At 28.8% G+C, this 13820-nt stretch overlaps 1 protein-coding gene across 5 annotated transcripts in view; it reads right to left on the reverse strand.

The window, feature by feature from the left end:
• The window catches only part of LOC102677757 (RNA-binding protein Musashi homolog Rbp6-like), a 159305-nt gene extending 147438 nt beyond the window's left edge, over window positions 1-11867 (reverse strand). The window contains exons 1-2 of one of the 5 annotated variants that reach the window (XR_422139.2): window positions 10917-11867; window positions 9117-9237 (exon numbers count right to left, since the gene is read on the reverse strand). The gene's annotated coding sequence lies outside the window, so the exon portion shown is untranslated. The remainder of the gene's footprint in view (window positions 1-9116; window positions 9238-10916) is intronic. The other 4 variants (XM_006618267.2, XM_006618265.2, XM_031511752.1 and 1 more) reach the window with 4 other exon arrangements.
• Window positions 11868-13820: the final 1953 nt, after the last annotated feature.

Below are 13820 nucleotides of genomic sequence, written 5' to 3' on the forward strand. Positions count from 1 at the left end.
CATAACAGTGCGTGAATTGAAAATGAAAAATTGATATATTATACGAATTTCGATTAAGTTTGCTCTGTACTTTAATTTAAATCCACGTGATTCAAAACTGAAAAAGCTATCTCAAGAGTTGTCATTTTGGAACAATGAGTAACAATCCAGAAGAGATCGACTGACTAGAATGATAAATTTCAACGGAAGCTTTTTCAGCATTGTCGACAGGATTGGGAACGATGTATTACGATTGCAGGTGTAAAAGTTTCTCCAAAGGAACTATTTCAATGAAGAATAATAATGTATATTTTTCAGAAAGAAAATATTCTATATTTTTACAACGCTGTTACTTTTTAGATTGCCACGTAATAATTTTCACGCGTTCAAACACTTTTGTAACCCATTGTATTTCATTAGTCACGAATTCTGAACAAAATTGCCCATTTTGTTCCATCGTAGAAAAATATGGATGAAATATGGAAAAGAGGAGAGAAAAAAAAGTATTTTATTTTTTACGCTAGATCCACCAACTTGTAACCAGAATTACTATCTTATTCTACTGTCGAATTTAGAATTCCATAAATTGTCACTCAGAAACGAAAATGAAATAAAAAATGCAATATTAAAAAAATTTTTAAAAAAAATAAAAAATTTCACTTTCTTAAATAATATCAATTAACATTTTCGCTATACGTTAAAATAATTTAAATACTTTTTTTTATTAAGAATTATTAAAACAAAAAAAAAAATTAGAAACTCAAAAAACTTTAAACAATAACCTCGACAACAAGCACACTTAGATTACTTAGCCTCTGAAGAAATTAAATATACGAAAAGCCAAAGATTGCACGAAATTCTGGAATTTCTTTCTCTCTCTCTCTCTTTATTGCTGTGACGACCAATATTCTCGAACGAAGGGCGAAATCAGTCGGAACGTTTATGGCTGTGTTCGATCATTAATCAACAGGAATCTTGGCAAGGGGATCCCCACACGAAGAGTAACGCGATCATTTCAAGTTTCACGTTCACAGCTTCACCTTCGCCTAGGAACGATAAAACTGTCGGATCGGCGCGTTATTATAAGCCCCGCGCCTTGATTGAATCATTGCGAGGTGTCTGGGAATGATCCGGCTGAAATAAACGGCGACAAAACAGCGTTTCGTGTAAATCTCGTGCGTGGAACAAGCGTCCAATGATCCACGAGAAATTAATAGGAGGATCCCTCCGCGTAGGATCTTGTTTACCGGCTCAGTTGAAGTCATAGTCCCCCTCCTCGATGAGAAAATAATTTCTAGCTGACAACGAGGAGAGGAGAGAGAAGGGAAGAGGGGGTTTTTGAAGTTGCGGCTGAAGTTGCGGCGAAACGCTACGAATTTAACCGACGTCTGCGCTAACTTCAGTCTGCTCTCCGGCGAACGAACGAACCACCTAACGGATTCGAAATATGACGACAAGTCGTATTTGTACGCGTGAAATTTTATTAGCGGTTTATTATTCGGGTCTCTAGAGAGGAGACTGTTATTCATTTGCACTGAAAGTGAACCGGTCGAGACTATATAACTTTTGTTATCTTTACGATAGAGATAAGTGAATAACAGTGAAAAAGGTTATAATTGTTGGTGAGGTTGAATTTCGTTTAAATTTAATAATAATGATTGATGCGAGTATGTATCTTTGATATGTGTTCCAAAAGTTCGGGCAATATTTTTCTTTGTGAAAACTTTCGTGTCGTTTCGTTTCGTATTTATTGAGAAAGAATACTATATGTATCGTCTTATTAAATAAACGAAAAATTATATCTAAATTAGGTGGATTCTATATAAATGTTTGTTTTTCGATAAATTCATATAAATGGATTCTCTTGGTTATTTTCTCTTCATACAAATCAATTCTCTTCTCGAAAATTTCGTTAGTAATTATTATAAAAATTTTCGTTCGATAATTAAAAGGAAAAAAGATGAATTTTTGTAAATAATAATTTGTATTACTTTTAAATATTTACATATTATTGTAATATCAAAGTAAAAAAAGTCAATAATAAAATAAAAGTTTTTAGTGAGAATTTATACTATTATAGATTCTAATTCATAATTGATTAATTCATTATTTTTATATAGAAAAGAGGATGAGAAAAAAATTATGATTACATGGAAAAATAGTTTTGCGTCATTGAGAGTAAAACAATGATTAATTAATATTAATATATTTATAATTTGACACAGAAATTGTTATATAACAATGATATACATATGCATATAATATATATGCAATGTTAGAATACTTGTACACTTGATCTACAATAATTTCATTCATGTTTCAACAATTTTCACAGTAATGAAATAAAAATTGAAAAAAATTGTGATATGATACATAACAAAAGTGAGAAAATGAGAAAAAGAAAAATTTTTCTTTCCAAAAATTTAGAAACACTATTAATTAAATAATCATTTTTTATTTTATTTTAGAATCTCTGCCTAAGAAGATTTTATTCATTCTTTGAATTCCTTCACCAACGTTATTAATTTTTAACCTCTCTTGATCATAAAAATTTTTCTAGCTAGAATATACTGTAGGGATTTTTAATAGGGATCGAGGTCAAAATTTATTATTAATACTGGCAATAAATCGATTTCTAAATTCCACTTCTTTTTTTTATCGAGGATATTGCATAGATTAGATTCCGTTGTAAAACACTCTTATTATTTTCAATTAATTTTATAAATGGCAACGAATAGTTGTTTAACAATCATCGAGTCAATTCAATATAAAATGTAATCTCGCAACTTTGTGAGAAAGTTGCATCCTCTGAAGAGTTTAAATATCAGGAATATTTAACGGAAGCCGGTATTGCAACAAAAACTATCGCGAGATTAAAATTTGTAGGGAAAAATATTGAAAAATTTAATCAGCATAGCTGTGATAATTATTAACATTACTTTAAAAAAAAAAACTAAAAATTAATAATTTTGCTGAACATAGAACGAACATCGACAATTAAAATCCGTTTTTAAAAATTCAAAATAAATAGAAATTTTACAAAAAACTTAATTCTTCGCTTGAGAATGATCAAAAAAATAAAAAAATCTATTACAAATATCTATCAAATGAAAATATACTAAATATAACATTATATTTATATTTATTTATTAAATTGCAATTTTAATAGAAAATTTAATTTTCTTCGGATTTTCGGAAAGAAGATTTCCATTTCTTGTTTTCTCATTTTTCGTTTCGTGTATAAATACGAAATATAAATGAAATGACATATAATAAATAAAACAATACAGTAAATATAAAATTTATAAATTATTCGCAGCATTATTTTTTTTTCTATTGGTATGAAAAATTAATCAATTTCCTTGCATTAAACTCAATCGAGCACGTTCAATGCAAAAAAAACTTAATTTCAAGAGCCCCCGAGCGAACGAAACTTTCGTCACTCGGAGAAACGGTTAACTCGAGCGAAAAATAGATTATTCCTGAAACGGTGTTGAAACCGCGATGCGTGTCGTAATTTCCATTGGAGATCGAACGCGATTGTGTTAAGTGTAACAAAATATTCGCCGTTTTGTCACACGGGCAACAAATAAAAAGAAACAAGAGAAACGGTCGGCAATGAAAGTTTTTCAACGTTTCGAAGGAATTATTTCGCCAAAATAAGATAAGAAACGGGCGAGAAACACCCATTGGTACAACGATGACGCAAATATGCCGACATACACTGCGCATAGCGTGTAATATTGAACGATCAAAATGAAATTCTAAATAAGTGAATCACTCTTTTAACAATAGATCACGATGAAAGTTCTTGTCGTTCAAAGTAGAAATTACATTAAATTACGTTAGATTTCGTTTCCATTGGGAATCGATCATGCTCGACCAACGTCACAGATCGGCAATCATGGATTTCGAGCATAGAAAATTTATTGAGGCGAGTTTAATTATATTTCACATTACGAAATGAATCATATATAGATAATTTGGAATAATTTTATATTTTTATATCTTATATAATTTTATATGTATCGTACGTGTCAGCATGTCATATATGTATCATTTACTTTTATCGAAATAAATATAAAAATTTGATTAAGAAATGAAGTCTCGTGATAATTAATTTAGAAAAAAAATATTGGTTGGAAATTATAGTCATTCTAACTTCCAACTTATGAACAAATCTAAAAATTAAACATAAAAATGATATCTTTTGGAATTTTTTTAGATGTAAATGAAATAATTGAAATAGAAAATAAATTTGAATCCAAATAATAGATATTAAACATTATTGAACTTTCTGTGTAAATATGTATCAATACATTTCATTTACACTGATTGTAATATATATTTAAAGAAAAAAAATTTATACTTGTTATACCAAAAAAAAAATCTATTGTAAATTAATTATAAATATTATGATTTTTGATAGAAGACAACAAAATTATATTCATTAATTTCTAAATTCATTTATTAATTCGATTATGAAATAAATATTCGAGACATTACAAAAGTTTGTCGAATTCTTTTTTTTTTTTTTTTATATCATCATATGTTGTAATTCAAAAAAAAGATCATTTAATTAGATATATATATACACTTTTGATACAACTAATGACAATTCATATATAAATTAAAAGAAAATTAAAGTTCTTCTAATTTCAACGTTTGAGCATGCATTTCAACAATATGGCGCACCATCATATTATTCCTCTCACAGAGTTTCATATCCAGACGAATAGCAAGAGGGAATCGAAATTCTTGGCCACCACGTTCTCCTCAATTTCAGACAAACCGTTTCATATGTCAAATCAGTGTTAGAATTTTGATAGATAGTCGTGATATATAGACATTTGTTCTTTTGTGTTCTTAATACTCGTGATGAACGATAAGGAAATATATTATTGCTTCTATCGTTAATTATTAGGTAAATAACTTAGTATCGTTTATTTTATTAGTTGAAAATTTTAAGATTATTCTCATACGCTTTAACGATTTATTACAAGAAAAGATATTTTTCTCACAAATTTTTGACATTCAAAATGCCAAACTTTTACTTTTTGATATTAATCTTTAAATAATGGGCAACAATTATTTACATACAATTATGTAAATCGAAATTTTAATTTGATAATAAAGATTTTTATTTATGTATTATTTTTTTCTACGTTATATTTGTATTGAATATATAATAAATAAAATTATTATTCATTATCGGTTATTGAATTAATGATACTTATAACTCGTTTATCACGTTTTCTCAAGGCTTTCCACTTTTTCTTCTTTCCTCGTAGATTTTTGCTTTTTTTAAATGACCCTACATTTTCATAATTAATTACAATTTTCATGATTCATTCAATTTTTAAAATAGCGATAATAAGAATCGAGCGAGTTTGCTTTCGACTTACTTCATCCGATTCATTATACCTTGAGTTGTAAAAGTGTTGTAAATAACTGAAGAATTGTCACGTTTACTTTTACATCAATTTGCTACTAAACAATTATTGCGAATACAGAAATAGAATAAGAATATGGCACACGTATCAACATTCCTATAATTTTCTCAAACCAGAATTAATTAACTCATGTGTCAAATTTTATTTTTCAATTTCATTCTTATATATCACATCAAATTCAATTAAACTCAAAACGCAGAACGTGTAAAATGCGCGTCCTCTTTTCATCATCATCGTGGAAATATCTAAATGCATCCAAGCGTTCCATTACTGCATCTTTTGCTAATCGAGCAGATTAGGTTTGAGAAATTGTTTGAATCGGGAATAATCTGCACGGTGTGAAAACAGTGATGCAAAGAGGCGAAACCATATATATGTTCGTGAGCAACGTGAATTTACTATAGGAGATTGCTTCAACGGTTTCGGCTATTACGTGGCTTAAGTTAAAACCGGTGTAAATTTTAATGGGATCATAACGCGACGAGCAAAATGGTCAAACTTTTTCTATCGTCCAGTTAGCCGACGAGTTTATAATATCGACCAACTTTTCTCGTTCCATATTAATAACAAATGAATATAATATGTTGTATTACGTTATATTAAATGAAAACTGTACAATATTTGGATGGAAAGGGTAATAAAAAATAATATCTTTTAATTTATTAAGACGTTTAAATATGTGTGCTTTCATAGAATGTTAATATATTCGTGGAGCATTGATTAATTTAGAAGAATCAATTTCTTAAAAATAGAAACATAAAGATTGGTATGCAAATTATTAAGTTATGAGCATTTATTGAAATTCGCATTAGATAAAGCGAGATGAAAATAACATTATTCCTATTTTTAACTGGCATAAAGTTGAATAAATTATTTGTAATTTGATATAATAAAGTATAAATGAAGTAATCGTTGTTTTTGTAGATTTATAAACTTTTATGATTCTATATATTTATTATTCGTTGATTTTAATATTGTTGACTTTGGTATGACAAGTGGTTCGAATAATTTATTTATATCTAACTTAAAATAATAAATGGGATTATAAGTTATATTTGTTGAAATCAGTTTATTATTAATATTTTTAAGAAAATTATAAAATTATACGTGAAAAAAAGAACAACTTGTTAAAGAAAAAGATTTATCTTAGAAAAAAAAAAATATCATCACTTTAATCCTCTTTAAAAATCTTATTATCTATAATAAGGAAATTTTCTATCGGTTTAGCAATAAGAAAAATAAATAGCTGGGAAAATTGTTGATCCTGGTATATAAATAATTTCAAGTAACTCGTGAACCACCGTTTGTCATAAATTCATTTTATGAGACTATTATTTTAGATCAAACTTAGTTAAATATAATATGATAGGACAAAACAATAGAAGACTTGATATATTTGAATTAAAACAAGAAAATTATTATGCAAATTCTTCGTTATAGAAATTATATCGAAAAGAAAGAACAAAATCTTATTTAAATCTTTGTTTGTTTTGAATTAAAATTTATAACTAATTCTTGATTAGATACGAATTAAATATTAATAATGACAATAGATTTCACATGTAAAAATATAATTTTATTGTTTAAACTCTTTTTTTCAGAAAATCGAAATTGAACGTCAAAAAGTAACTTTCAAAAGAAAAAATTTATTTTATTTCATTTTCATATAAAAATTTTACCGATAATTCATTCGTATTTAATCAGGGCATATTCACTTTCACTTGTGTACTCGATAATTTTTTTAGGATTTAATTTATTCGAAGATGAAGTCTGAAATAAAAAAAATTTCACTCCATATTTTTGACTTATTATTTCACGTAAAATTATTCTCTCCGTGGAATTATCTTTCTTAATATTTTATGATGGATATTACAGGGAATATTCAAACCAAACAAATCAAAGTTAGAAAGGAAGAATTTAGAGGATGTCGATAATGCAATTTATAGACAGAATTAGAAGAGACGCGTTTGAAAAATCCATTAAGATGAACTTAATCGATTTCCAATTCAATGGCTCTGAGGAAGAGAAAAATACTTTTCATACTTGGAAATTTTTCAAAAATTGGATTTGAGATTAGTAATCGAATAAACAAATTTTATTTTCTTTCGATTTATTTTCTCGTCGAGGAATCATTCTGGTTAAACGACGAATAACAGAATATCCTTCATATTGAATAGATTCTAATCTAAATACAATAAATTTTGAAGTTATAATACAAGAATAAAATCGAAGGATAAGATCTAAACGTGAATTGATCTTGACAAAATGATTGTTATATTTTTAATTCTTGCATTTTCTCCCAATAATTGTTCAAACGTTTGACAATTCTTATTTATAACGTTAGCGTATATAATTCAAGATACAATAAATCATGAAAAATAGAAAAAAAGCAATTCGATTTTTATCACTGCAATTAAAAAATTAAGGAAAAATTGGAGAATTATTAAAATTATTATTAATTTAAAAGTGCAATCTTCGTAAAATCATCTAAAAAATATATTACACTTTTTAAAAAATAATTATACATGATCCTTTAAAAAAGCCGAAAATTTATGGAAAAGCTTTATAATTGAAAAACTCTCGACTACAAGAGAACGCGATGGATTATATTGCGTTACTATTTTATTGAAAAAATCATTTACTGAAAAAACGAGACTTAATAAAAACTATATATAGATTGATGATGTATATATATTTAATAGTAATATTGAATGGAAACAACGATGTCTTATATAAAAAAAAAGTGGAAGAAAACCTGCTTAAAGTTTGCTCATGATTACTGAAAAAATATAATTTTCAACAATGAAGATAGTAAGTAGAATTATTATTTTTACGATACGAGAAAAGAAGAAAAATATTTAGATGATATTGTAACAGTACTAAATGAAAATTAAAATGAAATTATAAAGTTATATAAATAACCGTGGATATATCGAATTAACAGAAACATGATTTGACGAGTTATGTGGTTACTAAAACAAAAATATTATTAATAAATAAATAAATAAATGTTTTTCAGTGGAATAATGTACTATACTGTACATAATAAAATCGATTCAATAATTTTTTTATTTTTAAGAAAAAGATTATTAAAAATTGATTTCTATTAAAATGGAAATGAAAAAAAACATGATATAAAATAATTTCAAAATATTTATTAGATATCGTTCAATGTAAAAGTTTCTTAGCAAATATTAATATTTACTATATTCGATCAAATATATAAATTGCTAAAGCAATTTTTTAATCCCTTATCAATATCGTATTATTTTATATTTGAATCAAAATCTTATATTTAACATTTTTTTTAATATCTTTAACATCATAATATAAATAAATAAATGAATATACAACATATAAGATGTATATATTTATTTTGTGTCAATTTAAAGTTCATTATTAATCTTATTAATCAAAAGATATATCTAATATGTAATAAATGTGTAAAATGTATAATTTTTTCTTTTAATTATAATATAAAATATATTCAAGTGCAACAAGTATCCTATTTTATTCAGCACTATAATAATTAGATGTAAGATAATTTATATTTTCAACCACTTATATTATATGAATTTAAAGAATTATATATATATTTCATGTTATAGTGAATCATACATACAATCCTATACATACAAACAAATTCTTAATTTAATAATTAATGCAATTTCATTTTTAGCTTACATGAGAACAAGTCGTTAAGACAGCGAGGTCTCGACGATCTTCAGCGATTCAAGTTCAAGGTTTCTCTCGTGCAGTACACTCATCGTGATCCTCGGCTATGTCACCGGAAATCCACGTGCTCCTGGGAAATTACAGGCATACTTCCCCATGTTATACACTTGATTCAGATTTAATTCGCTCCGCTCTTCTTGCTTTTTAACTATCGATAGTGTCAAAACGAATAATCGATAAATTAACCTCGTTTAACGATAAATTAATCTCGATGGGTGTCTGCTCTTTCGAGAAAGAGAGAGAGAGAGAGAGAGAAAAAGAGAAAACCGTTATGGACTTAACGATGATGAATTATCGTTAAGAAAACATCATACTAAAGGAAAAAAAAAAATATTAAAGGAAGGAAGATTCGATCAATGGCTTGTCGATCAATTTTCGGCAATATGATACCAATGACCCAATTTGCTCGGATAAAACCACCTCTCGATAAGTCGTTCGATGTTTCTAAATGCTTTCTATATGTTTTCAAATACTGACGAAATTCGTGTAATAGACAAATTAGCCGATTGGATAAAGTAGGTTGGAAAAATAGAGGAACAAAATCCGCCAACTTTTCGTAATGATTTAAAGATAAAATTTGCCTATTGTTCGGAAATCGTCCTGCGTTTTTCTCCGTTGGCTTTTTATTTCCCACGGACGAGAGACAGGAAGAGCGGAGAATAGAGAACGAGCAGATAAACAAGCAAAAACAAGAAAAAAATCGAAGACCAACGAGACGCATTATGTGGAAATCTGTGGAACAGTATTGTGACACTCGCGATTAAAAAAAACGATTTCTTATCGAATGAATTTCAATAGAGTATCTTTCAATAAATTTTAAGGCAATTATTCATTTTTATAAATCATATAACGCAAATTATCGATCAAATCATACGAACGTGCATCCAAGTTTTTATAATAACTTTCTTCATAAGGAAAATATAATAAAGAAAACGAAACAGTATAATCGATCGTTGATTCAAAATCCATTATCAAATATACGAATCTGCTCGATCAATTTAAAAGTCGACGATTTTGCTTGCAGTGGTAACAAAGGAAAAAAAGAAAAAAAAACTTTCGAAATACTTTGTATGAGAATAAGAAGCAAAGTAGTATCGGTTTTCCTCGACCGCGGGAAAAGTTTTTCCTCGACTCGTTTTGGATTATCGATTCGACTCTTTTATTTGCGACTTTCAAGAGAGCAACAGAAAAAGACTAATTTACGTCGATTTAGGTCGCGGCATATCGATTGATTCGTAATTCTTCTGATCAACAGAGTAATGGACCGGTATTATCCATGTAATCGTCTCCTTTGCCAGAATATTTCGCGTGTCCCGCCTTCGCCTGCCGTTGGAATTATTGATTCTGGCACTAAACCGAACCTCGATGGTCTTCAATTTCCTTTTTCCGGGTGAAGGACGAAATTTAGAGATCCATTGGCAGGCATAAGTAGACACGATGACGTCTATGCGAGGTCGATATTTCTTTATTTCAATCTCGAGATGATAAATGAAAATTCACATTTTCAACGTTTTGCCAGGAGGAATGAAACCATATCAGTAAGAATTTCCATCGTTATTGACAAGTGACACTGACAAATATATCGAGCAGTCTCAAATTTGAAGTGAACTATATCATCGAGTAACCTAACCTTCAAATCTATTACGAATAAACCGATCTTGCAAGAAACGTTCCCCCAAAAAACTCTTAAAATATCTTTCAATAATTCATTTCGCCCTTCACACGTCTGACTCCATCACGAATAATCACCTCATTTCGTAGCAATAAGTTCAACAAGTCACTATCTAGGGAGATTGTTCGATGTTTCACCACTCACATGGATAAACGAACCGTTCCAACTGGAAACGAAAGCACAAATCAAATCCGACGAAGAGCGCGTTGAAGTATGACGAAAGTCACGCGACGAGCAAGCAAGTAAGCAAGTTTTGTCTTTGAATAAGGGAAACTCGCAAACGAACACACGCGCGAACGTACGCTTTGCGACTGAGTTTGATATCCTCCTAGAGGATAGCCCGCGGAGAGGAGAGCTCTACCCCCACTCGGGTTGGTTAGGAGAACGCATCGATGGACAGGCGAAGGGTGCACGGGTGAAAGAGGGGGTGTACTCGGCCTCTCTATAAACTGACATAACGGTAGTGCGCATGCGTTCAATGATCGTGTGCACGCTTTACCCGCAAAGTGGCAACCGGTGGCACCGGTGCCACCGGCCACCTCCACGTCTATTTACGTTGACGACGCACCGTGTCACACGTTGATCGGACCGGCCGGGAACGAACCACTTGCACACACCACGCCGCATCATCCTCGAGGACGAGCAACCCCCCTCGTTAACGACCGACGCTCTATTCTTCATCGTGCTTCATATATTCCTTTTTTGTTCTCTTTTCTTCTTCTTTTCTACGTTCATTTCATAAATCGATTCACACTTTACCGACTGGGCTTCGTTTCGTTCCAGTTCATATCAAGTATGTATATATTTTTTTACGTTTGGATTAACTAAGATTTTTTTATTGATAAAATGAATTCTTTAGAAATTTATTTTTTTTTTTCTTTTTTTTTTTTATGTATAATACTTACGTGATACTTTAGTCGTGCATTAATATTTTTTTTTTATATCGTTAAAAAGATAATGACTAAAGTAGTACTTGTGTACATTGTAACACGATCGAAATAGAATTTATTGTGTTAAATTTGGAATCCTTTTGTGCTCGTAACGAATCGAGCGTTATGATAAAATTTACTAATTTGTTTACTTATGTATTCATAATTATATATTTACGAAACAATAATTGTCAGATTTTTTGATTGTTTTTATTTATTGACATTTTTGTTATACTATAAAAAAAAAGTTTGAAATTATATACAATCTTTTGCACTTTAAAACGATTAAAAATAGAAATTATATTTTTATAAAATAGAAATAAATTATTTCTACGAATATAAACTTGCTTAATATATTATAACCTTTTATAAGATATTTCAATCGTTGTTATGAAAATTATATTTATAATATATGAATAAAATTTTGAAATATGGTAAGAATAAAATTAATATAATAAATAATAATATACAATAAATTAACGTAACATAAGTAAAAATATTAATATATGCTTGAATAATAGTATATCAGGATAATATTTTATAATATAATAAAAATATAAATTGAATATAATAATATTTTATAATAAAAATAAAACATTAATATATGAATATTTGTATATGTACAATGTATTATAAGAGCTTTAATAGATTGAAATTCGAAAATAAACCGTATAAATATTGCCTAATAAATTTTCTCGTATATTATAATAGTCATTTATTTATTTATTTTCATACCAATATAAGCAAATAATAATTCAGAAATTATTCTTGAGAGTTTAACTCACAAAGTCTTAATCATATTCTATAAGATTAAGTCATTTCACTGCTGAAACAATTCATTTTTACGACTATCATAACATACTTATATAATAATCTTCCTTCATTATATATAACTTACATAATAATAATAATATATAACTTACATAATAATAGCTCCATAAATAATAGTTTTTTATAAATTCATTTATCTTATTTTATGTTCCCAAATTATACAAAAAAAAACCAACATATATCTATACATAAAATAAATTAATATTGTAATATCAAGTAAATCGTAACTCAAAAACAATGTCACATATCAGTTATATACGGTGTTCATATATTTATGGAACACCTTTGGATCGATTCCTAACTTAAAACAGATACAAAACTTGATGTACAAAAATATCAATCGAGATTTATTTATTAAATTACAAGCAATTTAACTTCGTCTCACTTTCTTTTCATTTGGTTTCGTCTAATACCAAATAATTAAATTGCTCATAACTTAATAAATAACTTAAGTCGATATTTTTCTATTTCTGTTCTATTTAACTCTCCAATTTTTATATTTATTTCAATCTTTCTTTAGAATTGATCCTTTAATGGTGCATCGATATCCTCAATATTTCCATAAAACTTTCAAAAATTGTAAAGAAATCTTACCTTTTATACAAATTGCATAATTGCATAATTCTTATTTCCCTTCTCTCCGAGTTCTTCAGAACCGCATCACAGCTACAATTATTGCACTCTATACATTTCATATTCTCCCCTCCCCTTAAAAAGATCACTTTAAAAGAATCTAGTCTAATAACCAGTGGTGGGGGAAAGCTTGTGCGCCAAAGCTCACGGAAGAACGGGCGCGTATATCGGCACGTCCCGAGGTACAAAACCGCGACACGAGGCAACGAATTAATCGTCGTAGCAAACGGGCCATTCGATAAACAAGAAACACGATGTAGAACAGCACTCTAAGCTCCCGAGAGAACGGGAAAATTTAAGGTAACGTTAGCCCGCAAATTTAAGGCGACCACATCGCCGTCTCGCTAACTATACCCGGTGTGTCGGTGTGTGTATTTATGGGAAGGATGCATCGTCACGTTAATCGAACCATACCGCGAGCCGATACACGCGTGCGGCAAGAGCCCGGCCAGTCTTTACTTGTCGAGTAACGAGCTGACTGCGCCTCGCGCTTCCACAATTCTTTTTTCAATGCTCCTCGATCGATAAACCAATCGATCGGTAAATATACATCGAATGAATATATATATATATATATATATATATATG

Source organism: Apis dorsata, unplaced genomic scaffold (genome assembly GCF_000469605.1).
Source record: "Apis dorsata unplaced genomic scaffold, Apis dorsata 1.3 scaffold_347, whole genome shotgun sequence".
NCBI lineage: Eukaryota > Metazoa > Arthropoda > Insecta > Hymenoptera > Apidae > Apis > Apis dorsata.